The sequence below is a fragment of the Cetorhinus maximus genome, chromosome 4, assembly GCF_964194155.1.
Source record: "Cetorhinus maximus chromosome 4, sCetMax3.hap1.1, whole genome shotgun sequence".
Taxonomy (NCBI): Eukaryota; Metazoa; Chordata; class Chondrichthyes; order Lamniformes; family Cetorhinidae; genus Cetorhinus; species Cetorhinus maximus.
In genome coordinates this window covers 131,469,139-131,481,598 of record NC_135882.1, presented here as the reverse complement: position 1 = coordinate 131,481,598, position 12,460 = coordinate 131,469,139, and the positions used below count along the sequence as shown (strand labels likewise).

The 12,460-nt window shown below is 45.8% G+C and overlaps 1 non-coding gene across 1 annotated transcript; it reads left to right on the top strand.

Moving 5' to 3' along the window:
- The first annotated feature begins 2,259 nt into the window (after positions 1–2,259).
- On the top strand, positions 2,260–2,332 carry trnar-acg (transfer RNA arginine (anticodon ACG)). Its single transcript has one exon. It is a non-coding gene; the product is annotated as a tRNA-Arg (tRNA).
- Positions 2,333–12,460: the final 10,128 nt, after the last annotated feature.

Here is a 12,460-nt window from a genome sequence, read left to right as displayed (position 1 = left end):
AAGTGTACGAGAGTATGCTCCTGGCCGGCAGCATGTCAGAATCCATGAGGAAAGGCATTATCACCCTCATCTACAAGCACAAGGTGGGAAGGGAGGAAATTAGAAATTGGCGACCCATTTCACTGTTGAATGTGGACTATAAGATTCTGTCCAAGGTCATCGCCAATCGGGTCAAATCCGCTCTGGAATTGGTGATTCACCCTGACCAGACCTGCACTGTGCCAGGTAGGAAGATCTCTGACAGCCTCGGGCTGCTCAGGGATGCGATTGCCTATGTACAGGACAGGGGTGTGGATACCTGCCTCATCAGCTTGGATCAGGAGAAGGCCTTTGACAGAATATCGCATACCTACATGGTGGATGTGCTCTCCAAAATGGGGTTTGGGGAGGGAATTCGAAATTAGATCCAACTGCTCTACACTAACATCAGTAGCGCAGTCTCAATCAATGGGTGGGAAACAGATAGCTTTCCGATTAAATCTGGAGTCAGGCAGGGCTGTGCTCTCTCGCCTGTTCTTTTCGTGTGTTGCATAGAACCCTTTGCCGAGTCCATCAGGAAGTATCCGGGCATAAGAGGAGTGACGATCCCAGGCAGTGGAGGCACCCAGGTAAAAGCCTCCCTGTACATGGATGATGTCGCCGTCTTCTGCTCGGATCCGCTGTCGGTGCGCAGACTGATCCACATCTGCGACCAGTTCGAACTGGCCTCGGGAGCCAAGGTAAATCGTGGGAAGAGCGAGGCCATGTTCTTTGGGAACTGGTCTGACCGATCCTTTGTCCCCTTCACTGTCAGGGCTGACGGCCTGAAGCTGCTGGGGATATGGTTCGGAGGGACCAGGGCATGCGTTAGAAACTGGAAGGAGCGAGTGTCTATGGTGAAAAGGAAACTGGGCATGTGGGAGCGACGCTCCCTCTCCATTGTGGGTAAGAACCTGGTCATCAGGTGTGAGGCACTCTCGCTGTTGCTGTACGTGGCGCAGGTCTGGCCCATTCCACACTCCTTCGCGGTGGCGATCACTGGAGCCATCTTCCGCTTTATCTGGAGGTCGAAAATGGATCGTGTCCGCAGGGACGCGATGTACAAGCCTCTAGATAAAGGGGGAAAAAACGTGCCCAACATCGCCCTCATACTGATGGCCACCTTTGTGTGTGGTTGCATCAAGCAGTGCGTAGACCCTCAGTACACAAACACCAAGTGTCACTATGTGCTGAGGTTCTACCTGTCCCCGGTGTTGCGAAGGATGGGTCTGGCCACGCTGCCGCGGAACGCTCCAAGTAGTTGGACCGGGCCGTACCACCTGTCCCTCATGGAAAAATTTATGCAGAAAAACACCTTTGACCACAAGTCCATCAGGCAGTGGTCAGCACGTAACGTCTTAGAGGCCCTGAGGGAAAAGGAGAGGGTTGATCCTGTGGGATGGTTCCCCGTGCAGACTGTCAAAGTCATCTGGCAGAATGCCTCATCGCCAGAACTTTCCAACAAGCACCAAGACGTGGCTTGGCTGGTGGTGAGAAAGGCCCTCCCCGTCAGATCCTTCCTACACGCCAGGAGTCTCACCCCCTCTGCACGTTGCCCTCGAGGTGGCTGTGGTGGGGAAGAGACCGTTGTTCACCTCCTTGTGGATTGTGCCTTTGCAAAGAAGGTCTGGAGAGAGATGCAGTGGTTGCTGTCGAGGTTCATCCCGAGCAGTTCTGTGACACAGGGCTCTGTGCTCTACGGGCTGTTCCCAGGGACACACACCGAGACAAACATCAACTGCAGCTGGAGGATCATCAACTCGGTGAAAGACGCGCTTTGGTCTGACCGAAACTTGTTGGTCTTCCAGCACAAAGAGTAGTCCCCGACCGAGTGTTGCGGACTGGCACAATCCAAAGTCCAGGACTACGTGCTGAGGGACGCACTAAAGTTTGGGGCAGCTGCCGCAAAGGCGCAATGGGGAAGGGTCGCTGTCTAAGACCTTTCTGCCACAGCGCACCAAGGGACTGGGAACTGTTTAAACCCCCTCGGGCTGTACAGCTCAAAATGAAAGGCTGTAAATGATTGTAATATTATTTGTACTGATGCACCTGGTGATACATTTTGTAAAAGTTGAACCGGATTGTACCCTTGAAATGGTGTTTTTGGAATGGTTTGGAATGTGATGGAAGATATTTTATGAATAAAGTATATTTTTGCAAAAAAAAACTTTCGATTCCTGTTCATCCCACTTTGTAGCACAGCTCTGTAAAATGTGTATGAAGACCATTAATTTGTCAATTGGGCCAGTGGCGCAATGGATAACGCGTCTGACTACGGATCAGAAGATTGTAGGTTCGACTCCTACCTGGCTCGCTGAAGTTTTGCAATCCCATCATGGTCACTTCACACACTTTGCAAACTCAACTTTCTGCTTCTGCTGTCTCACAGTTTGCATGGTGTGGTGTTCAGTGGTTCATTATCCAAATCTAAACAATGCGAAACGTTCCCCAACGTGTTTTGTTGCAAGGCCTTTTTTTCTGCTCCCTCACCTGAGCTCGGCATCTTTGCTACATAGCAAAAGAAGAGATCAGTTGACTCTGACAGCAAGTCAAGTCATTTGCTGTCCCTGTTCTCTTTGCCCTTCCGTAGGAGGAAAGCTTTTGGAATAAATTAACTTCACCAGCGTAAACTTACACTTGACACCTTGATTATGTATCAACAATTGAACAGAGCCGACAGAGAATTCGTGGGTGTCGGTGTTAATCACATTGTCTCCCATGTCTACAGCAAGCACTCTGTAAGTTGAGGTAGCTGCCCGCTGTCTTGCAGCATCTTCCCTTTGAGGTATTGCAGCAGGACCTCAGAGCCAGCATCCCAGTTGCTCCCTTACCAGTAGGGATTGCTTGCTGCAAATTCATCACTGTCTCAAATTGTTAAAAGCTTTATCCTGATCACCATGCCCAAGCAGCAACACCCAAGTAGTTTTAGTTCCGACAAACACAATAATCTTTAAAGATGCCGAGAATAGCCCGATCATGCGGAAGCGCCAAAGGAGACTGCAAACTATCAGCAGCCTCCAACCAGAGGCAGCAGGCAAATGTGCTGTTTTACAGGTTTGAAGACTTCCATTGCTTTCAAGGAAAAGATTAAGATTTGGGAGTACTGCTGCTCAATGGATCTCCTTGCTGGCCAGAAAGTGCAACTGCAGAATTGAAAGCACCAATAGAAGGGAGTTTTCGGACAGGAAATGAGGGCTCCTGATCTTTTGTGGCAGCACGTTCTCCATAGTCTTCTTGTCAATTTAAGAATGCTGCCTTCAGCAAATTGCTGCTTACCACATACTTCTCTCAAATCAACACATGCACCTTCGAACTCTTCCTCAGGCAGACACCTGAGGGCACATTTGGTTTGCTATGAAAGGAAATTCAGCACTTTTCAGGATGAAATATGAATGGAGACCAATGAAGTTGACTTAGTTTGCTGATTGTCCGCAGGTGGAATTTTCGATTCTTGTTCATCCCGCTCTGTAGTAGTGCAGCTAATGACATTCATTCTCCCTGACTGGCCAACTGTGATGAAGGAACAGCTCCTCTTGATGTTCTTACATGCCTGTGGCTGCATCGGTATATTTGGTCATTCACTTCCACCGCGAACGATTGAGGTGACAATTTCTCTATGCATGCCCCAGCTTTCCATGTGGGTTGACTCCTGATGAGAGCGTTGAAGATTTGTACCCTGACTTGCTCTCCAAAGCTCAACTCTGGCAGTGGTTTGGCAGTCTTGCCATTTCACCTTGAGTTTTTTCATTCATGCCTGTTTTTACATCTATTTTCAGTAGCTTTTTTTGTTATTGGTGGAGTAGTTTGTGTGCTGCGTAGCATTTGACTTCGAACTGGGCTACCTCAGTTGATCTGCTTCTCCACTCATGTATTGCCTTGTATATATCTGAGCTAGATCTGCTCGATTTCTTGATGATTCTTTGACGATTTCCATTGCCATCTCAAGCCTTTCCATTTGACTGTTGACACTGTAGAGATAATGTGTAGTGTTGAATTTCCCAATCTTCTGCACTTGTGAACTGTGGGCCACTGTCACTCATCACAACGTCTGGAATGCTGTCACAGCTGAAGTGTGCTTTCAAGCAGTCTACAATATCTCCTGTCATCATTGAAGTCAGCTAGCGTAACACCCATTAGTCAGAATAATAGTGTACAGTGACAAGGTTCCTGCTGTAGTGAAGAGCTTTACTCCCAGCTTCATCCATGGTCTTTCTGGGATGTCATGCATCATCAATGGCTCTCTAGCTTGTTTAGCTTGGTACTCGTTACATGCACCGCACAGGCCAATGTGGTCTTCAATTTCACTGCTCATGTTTGGCCAGTAGAGCTCTTTTCTTGCCTTACTCAGACTTGATTCAATTCCTTGATGGCTTGCATAGATGTGCTTCAGAATCTCTCCTCTCATCTCCTTAGGAGCGATGACTATTTCCTTTGTACAAGATGCTATTTCGGGCTGTCACTTCATCTCAGTATGCCCAATATGCTCTTGTGACCACAGGTGTGCCCTTGATGTTCTCAGGCTGTCCTTTCACCATTACTTCTTGCAGCACTTGGAGAGTTGCTTCTTGTTGGGTAGTTGGCTTAATTTGAGCAAGGCAATTGTCTGTCAGGTTCAATGTCTCTGCTGGGTTGATGACTTCCAGATCATGTCTAGCTGCTGCTTCATGTTAAATCTGGAAGATTTCACATTCTGTTGTAGTATCCTCAACTTTATCCATGGGGAGCACTGCTCTCGGCAGCATTTCTGCGATGTACATCTGTTTCCCTTGCTTGTATGTCATGTCCACATGAGATCTGTGTAAACAAAGTAAAATACTTTGCAGGCGCTTTGGAACAGGTAGTAATGGTTTGAAAGAAATGCTTTGAAGTGGTTAATGGTCGGACTCCACTGTTACTTAGTCTCTCCAAAGCAGGTACTGATGAAAATGTGTACAAGAAAATACAATAGCCAGGCACTCTTTCTTGATCTGAGCATAGCATCATTCATTTTGCGTTAGCGCTCTGGATGCAAATGCAACTGGTGTACTTGATGCATTAGGGTTGCTCCCAGGCCTGTCTTGCTGGTGTCACACTGCAAGATGACTTCATTATTGACATCATAGTACTTCAGCACCGGCATTGTCGTCATTGTAGTTGATTTTAGTGAACACTGCTTCTTGTTCTGTTCTCCAATACCACAGCACCTCCTTAGAAGGAGTTTGCATAATGGTTCACACTCCAACAACAAATTAGACATAAATTTTTCTGGTTTTACTAAATAGTTCAAGAGCTCAAAAATTGTTGCATTGCTTTCACATCTGTTTGTCGCTGCATCACTGCTACAGCTCTCACCTTGTCAGGATCCGGGCGAAGACGTTTTGCTGCCAGTGCATGACCTATGTACTTGACATCAGGCATCTACAGTTGTAATTTTTTTCCTTGACCAGCTTCAGGTTCATCTAGCAAGCTCTCTCCAGCAGCCGTATTAAATTCTGTTCATGGTCAGCTATGGTTTCTTCCATTGCATCTCCACATCCATAGACTGGTAGATCACCCACTGTAGCTTCCATTCCAGGAAGATCACTGATTAACTCATGCTGTCTGCATTGATACTCTTCTGGAGCCGTGGAAACGCCAAATGGCATGCGCAATCGTCTGTATCTCCTGAATGGCATCAAGAATGTGGTTAGAAAACTGCTGCTCTCATCCAGCTTCACTTGCCAGTATCCATCCTTCACACCTAGGGTAGGAAAGATCTTTGCCTGGGCAAGTTGTGGCACAATTTCTTCAATGGTTGGTATGGAGTAGTGAGGTCTCTTTGAAGTTTTATTTAGATCCTTTGGGTTTAAGCATACTCACAGCTTTCCAGGTTGTTTCACTGCTACCATGCTGCTAATCCAGTCTGTAGGAGTTTTCACTTTCTTGATTACTCGCCTCTTTTCCAGTTCTTCTATCCTGTCCTTTAGGCTTGACTTGAAGGCAGCTGGAACTCTTCTTAGCAGATGCTGAATTGGTCTTACACTCTCAACTACTTCTAGATAATATTCTCCTGGTAGACATCCCAACTCTGTAAACACATTTTTGTACTCCTCTAGGATCTGTTCAGCAGTCAATGGTTTAGTGTGCTGCCACACATTGTAAATCTCTGTTGGCATGTTTAGGGTTACCAGTCCAAGCTATAGATTTGCTCTAGCTGAGATGAGTGGCTGTTGAGTACCATCTCTGATCTGGAACTGTCGATCTTCACTCTTGCCATTGCATTGGGCTTTCAGACCAATTTGACCTCTTGGTATGAGTATCATGCCATCATATAGCATCAAACTTACTCTCAAGGGCTTCATTTTTGGATTGCCATGTTGAACCACGTTGCACAGGTCTGTGAAGGTCATGATATTGCATGATGCACCAGTGTCTATCTGACACTTCTTGTTCACTTGATGATCTCCTTCTGTGGTATCATTCTAATGGTCACAAATCATTTGTCACCTATAGACTTGACGGAACCAACCTGTTGTGTGGTGCATTGTGCTTCATCAGACTCTTCTGCTGATTTCTTTCCAGTGGCCATCTGCATAGGCTTGTTTTGTTTCTTTCCTGCCAAGCACCTGTGTGCAAAATCATTTGGCTACTTGCAGTTAAAACACGGCTTTTCACATGCTGGGCAATCCTTCTTTTCCATTGCATGATGTCGTCCGCAATGTTTGCAGCCTGCCCTTTTTCCACAATTGTTCTGCTGTTTCGACCAGGAAAGTCTCTCAGCATGATGTATCTCCTGATCTGTTCTGCCATACATGTGCTCTAGCTGATGTTTTCCAACTTTCATGTTTCTACACACATCTATCCCAATCCTGAGAATAAGTTTCTCCTCTTTCAGTAGATTTTCTCTCACTGAGGTGTCTTCTAAAAGAATTCTATCTTTAATCAGGTTTTAGCTGCTTGAATTCACATGAATCAGCAAGCTGAGTTACCGCAGTCATATAGTAATAGTAATTTGTAACTCTCAGGAGTATTAGAAGTGTGGCTAGTCATGTTGGCTCCAGCTTGTTAATTAAATCTGTTGCAAGTTCATACTTTTGCCACTGCAAGTGGAAAACTGCCATTTCTTCCACATATCACCTATCATTTCTGCTGCAGCAGGGATGGGAAAGTGTACAGCCATGTTAACTCAGCTAGTATTTTATTTGCAGCCTTACTTTTTAGTTCACTTTTGCTTGGTTTTTCTTTCAGCAGCTTTTAGCAGATCTGAATATTTCTGTGTACCTTTCTGAGCTGTGGCTTCCCTGCAGAATTTCTATGGCTTCAAAACTCTATTTCAAATTGACTTCTGACACCATGTTTCGTGTTCAACGACACAGTGCTTCTTAATGTCTTTCTCAGTGTGAGGTCTTTATTGAACTCTTGTAAAATGTCTGCCTGCAGAGAGAGTGCCTCATGGCAGATGTCGCATGACTACAGCATGCCTGGTGGGACATATTGTACTGTTGCATTTCAAAGCCAAACAAGCCCTGGACCTGAGGGAGCAGTAAAAGGCACTGTTTGACTGGTAGAAGACTTCCTTTGCTTTCTAGAGCATGCTAAATATTTGGATGCATTGCTGCTCAAAGGAACTCCCTGCTGGCCAGCAGGTCCAGAGGCAGAAATGAAAGAGGCAGTTACAGGCAGTTTTCAGACAGGAAAAGAGAGCTCCTGTGTTTGGTGGCAGCATGTTCACTGTAATCTACCTGTCAAATTAAAACTGCGACCTTCATCAAATTGTTGTTTACCCGACACTTTCTTCAAATTAACACATGCACCTTGTAGAGGGTGGTGGTGTGTGGCAGCTTCACCTCTGATTTCTGAGCGGTCTGAATCGCTCCCACTCCCTGGGTTCTAGACCTTGGACTTATTTGGGGGTTGTGACAAAGTGCAGCAGACAACTGGTTTTGGTGCAAGAAAAATACTGTGTGTATAGAAGTCATAAATGAACTTATAACATTAGGATTACACTGAGATTATACAGACTTACAAAGTACACTTAGTTAAGAATGGGGAACACACGGCATAACGAGGGAAAATCATGCTACTAATCCCCTTACCCTTGTCCCACCCCCAAAACCTAACTAAATTGAACTAGGAGAGGTCAGGGATCATGCTCACCAACCAGGGTTCCATGACAGTTCGAAATCTAGCTAGGCAAGCCGGTTGCAGTTTTGGGGTATGCTCTTTGTGTCCTCTGGGGCCTGCCGTCCCCACGTGGTCCTGGTCTGTGGAATCTGCGAAGATTCTTCAGTTGGGTGGAGGGCGCGGTTGTGGGTGGTCGATCTTCGTGGAGGGCTGCGGTTTTGTTGTTTTCGATTGAGCCTGCCACCTCATGCCCCTCACTGTGATGTTGCCTGCGGGCCTGCAAACCTCCAGATCTCCTCCCTTTGCTTGGCTCAGCTCCCTGCTTAAACTCGGCTTCAACCGCTCCCAACAGCTCACTGCCCTGTGTCAGCTTTCAAAACTGCTCACCCTTCTGTGTCTGCTGGCCCAGTTATACTGGTTTTTTTTGAATTTCTTATCTCAATCCAAATCAAGGTTAGTTCTTTGTCTGATTTGGGCTTCTTCAGGTGATTGTTGTCTCGTTGTTTTTAATGGGCTCGCATGATGTTTATCATTGTCTTCCTGCCCCCGTAATTAGTCTTGAACTGAAAGCCATTGTATATGTGGAGTATTGATGGGTTCGCATAATTGCATTGATTGTTGTCTTCCTGCCTTAGTAGTTAGTAGCGATTATTTATGCAAGATTTTGATAGGCTTTAGTTTCGTGTAAGATGAAGTCTTTCCTCTCGTTGTCTGGTTTCAGGTAAAAGTCCAAAAGTCATATCCTTGTTGATATGAAAAATGTGGGAATTTTGAGAACCCTTCAACCTTTGAGCCCCGATCGAGGATAGATTTGGTTTGCTGTCCAGTAAAATTCAGCACATTTCAAGGTGAACCATTGACGGAAAGCAGTGAAGGTGACTTTGTTTGCTGATTATTCTGCATGCAGATTTTACCATTCCTGCTCATGCACCTCTTTACAGCACAACTCTGTTAGATTTGTGCCAAGAAAGCCTGCTTGCCAATTGGGCCAGTGCCATGATAGATAACACGTTTCACTATGGATCAGAAGATTGTCGGTTTGATTTCTACCTGGCTGGTGCAAGTTTTTCAATCCCTGCAAGATCACTTCACACATTTTGCAAACTGACCTATCTGGTTGTGCTATCTCACAGCTTGCAAGGCCACATGGGCATGGGTTCATTTTAAAAATCTAAACATTATGAAACGAACCTTGAAAGTGTCTGTTGTTGCAAACCATTTTTTTCTCACCTCAGCTCTCCATCTTGCCAACATGCAGAAAATAATGATTCCTCACTTCCTACGGTACATCAAATCATTTGAAGTCGCAATCCTCTTTGTACCTCCACATAAGGAAACTTATCGTAATATATTACATTCGCAAGGGTTTCTTGCCACTTGACACCTTGATTGTTTCTGAACAATTTCCAGAGCCAAAAGAGAATTATATGATGTGGGTGTTGATCCCGCTGCCTCTCACATGCAAGCACTCTGTAAGTTTAGCTAACTTCACAGTCTCTTGCAGCATCTTGCCCTAGATATTTTGCAGCAGGCCCTTAGCCTCCACTGTTGGGCAGGTGTTGGTTCCGCTATTTATGTTTTTGACTCTGGTTTCTTGTTGGCCTTGATGACCTTGGCAGTCGTCCTCTCACCAATGGAGCCTGTACTGGCCCTGACTGGGAGGGAGCGGCCAGTGCCATGGCTGGCATCTCCCCAGTCATCGTAGCCTCAACAGATGCCACGGTCACTGGCAGAGGGGAAGAGCAGCTGTTGCCATCATCCAGTGTGCCCCAAGAGGACCCCGCAGAGACGACAAGCAGCTCGTGCACCAACGTGATGTTTCTCTGGGCCTCCCTGCTTGTCACTGATGGGCGGGTACCTAGCTGGGATACTGGGTGCCTCATGCATCTCCCACACTGGCACTGACCACCTGAGGCCATTGCCTGTGTGAGGGCTTGCAGGTCTGAGCGCAACCCCAGGAACCCCTGATTCTGTTCCTGGAGCTGCCACTCCATGAAAGTCACCACTCTCTCAATGGAGGAGGCAGTGCGCTCAGCAATGAGGGTCAACACAGTGCTCATGCTCCGCATGGACTCCTCCACAACAGGGACCATGGCATTTAGGCTTTTAGCCCCATTAGTTTCCCTAGTAATTTTGCTCTAGTGATAGTTATTGTATTTATTTCCTCCCTCCCCCTTTTTCCCCTTGATTATTTAGTATTTTTGGAATGCAATTAGTGTCTTCTACCGTGAAGACTAATGCAAAGTATTTATTCAACTCCTCTCCCATTTCCTGGTTCCACATTATTATTTCCCCAGCTTCATTCTCTAAGGGGCCTATGTTTACTTTGGCTTCTCTCTTCCTTTTTATATATTTAAAGAAGCTCTTACTATCTGTTTTTATGTTACTTGCTAGTTTACCCTCAAAGTTTATTTTCTCCCTCGTTATTATTTTTTGGTCATCTTTTGTTGGTCTTTAAAACTTCCCCAATCCTCTGGTTTACTACTAATCTTTGCCACGTTATATGTTTTTTCTTTCAATCTGATAATATCCTTAACTTCCTTGGTTAACCATGGTTGGTTTATTCCCTTCCTAGAATCCTTCTTCCTCACTAGGATTTTTTTGTTGTGAGTCATGAACTATTTTCTTAAACCTCTGCCATTGTTCATCAACCATCTTTTCTGCTAAACTCCTTTCCCAGTCCACTCCAGCCAACCCTACCCTCATTCCTTTGTAACTACCCTTATTTAAGTTTAGCACAGTGGTTTCCGACCCAAGTTTCTCACTCTCAAACTGATTGCTAAATTCTACCATGTTATTGTCACTGTTTCCTAGGGGATCTTTTACTCTAAGATCATTTATTAAACTTGCCTCATTACACATTAACAGATCCAAAATAGCCTGATCCCTGGTTGGACCCACAACATATTGTTCTAGTAAACTGTCCCAAATACACTCTCTGAATTCTTGCTCGTGACTACCTCTGCCAATTTGATTTTCCCAATCTACATGAAGATTAAAATCACCCATGATTAATGTACTGCCTTTTTTACATGCCCTCATTATCTCCTGATTTATTCTCTGCCCTATTGCATAGTTACTGTTAGGGGGCATTTAGACTACTCCCACCAGTGTCTCCTTCCCCTTGTAATTTCTTACCTCCACCCATAGGATTCTACATCTTCCGATCCAAGATCATTTCTTGCTATCGTTCTTATTCTATCTTGAACTAACAAAACTACCCCTCCACCCTTTCCTTCCTGCCTGTCCTTTCGAAAAGTCACATACCCCTGAATATTTAGCTCCCAGTTTTGATCTTGTAACCATGTCTCTATAATGGCTATAAGATCATACCCATTAACCTCTATTTGTGCCATTAGTTTATTTTGTTCCGAACACTATGTGCATTTGAGAACCATTAATTTTGCCTTTTTACCATTTTTCCCCCTTTGACCCAACTTGCTGCTGTTTTTTTATGTTTGTACACCCTGTCCCTCCCTGTCACACTGAGTATCATTACTTAAATAGCTGCCCTGCAATGCTGCCATATCCTTTTGCTTTGTAAGCCTACGCATCCCCTCTCCAGAACCCTCCTCCCCTCTATTTAGTTTAAAGCCCTCTCTACAGCCCTCGATATTTGGTTCATCAGGACACTGGTCCCAGCAGGGTTCAAGTGAAGCCCGTCGCCCTGCCTGCCACTTCCCGACCACTGGGAAGACGCGTTTCACGCTGGGCGGGCCTTAATTGGCCAGCCGGTGTGAAATTGCAGTTGGGGGCTGATCCCGGGCGGCGGCCTGTTTCCTGACCTGTTGCGGGCCCGCCGATTGCGCCCACCTGCCAAGGGTAAAATTCAGGCATATGTGCTGCCGCAGAATGTTTGAGGAGCATCAAATCAGCCAGTAGCTGTGTGACATCGTGACGGCACTGATTTAAAGCCTGTGTGTGCATCCTTCTGTTGCTACAATGGTGCAAATGCTGTACAGAACGTGGCCAGTGGCATAGCGCATGCCCAGGAAATGGCAGTCGGCCTCTGTGCCTCTCTTGAAGTAGTGCCAAGCTACTGAATTTCCATCTCAGAGATTGAAACTCACCTCAGTGTTAATAAGAAGACTGGGCATGTGTTCGAATGCTATTTCCTGCATTGGGACACCAGAATAATTTGAATACTGCTACTAGCTCACTTCAGCACATTCATGGCCCAGAATTGCCCATGACTGGGCCTGGTCCACTGCCACAGCTTTGCCGGAATTTCGATGGAAATTCTGTGAACATGCATAAATCGAGTTTCCGCTGCATTCGTGTCAAAGCTACAATGGCAGAAAGTGTAAGGGAGCCCAACGCACTCATATTCCTGTCTGTAAATTACAGACTGAGGTAAATC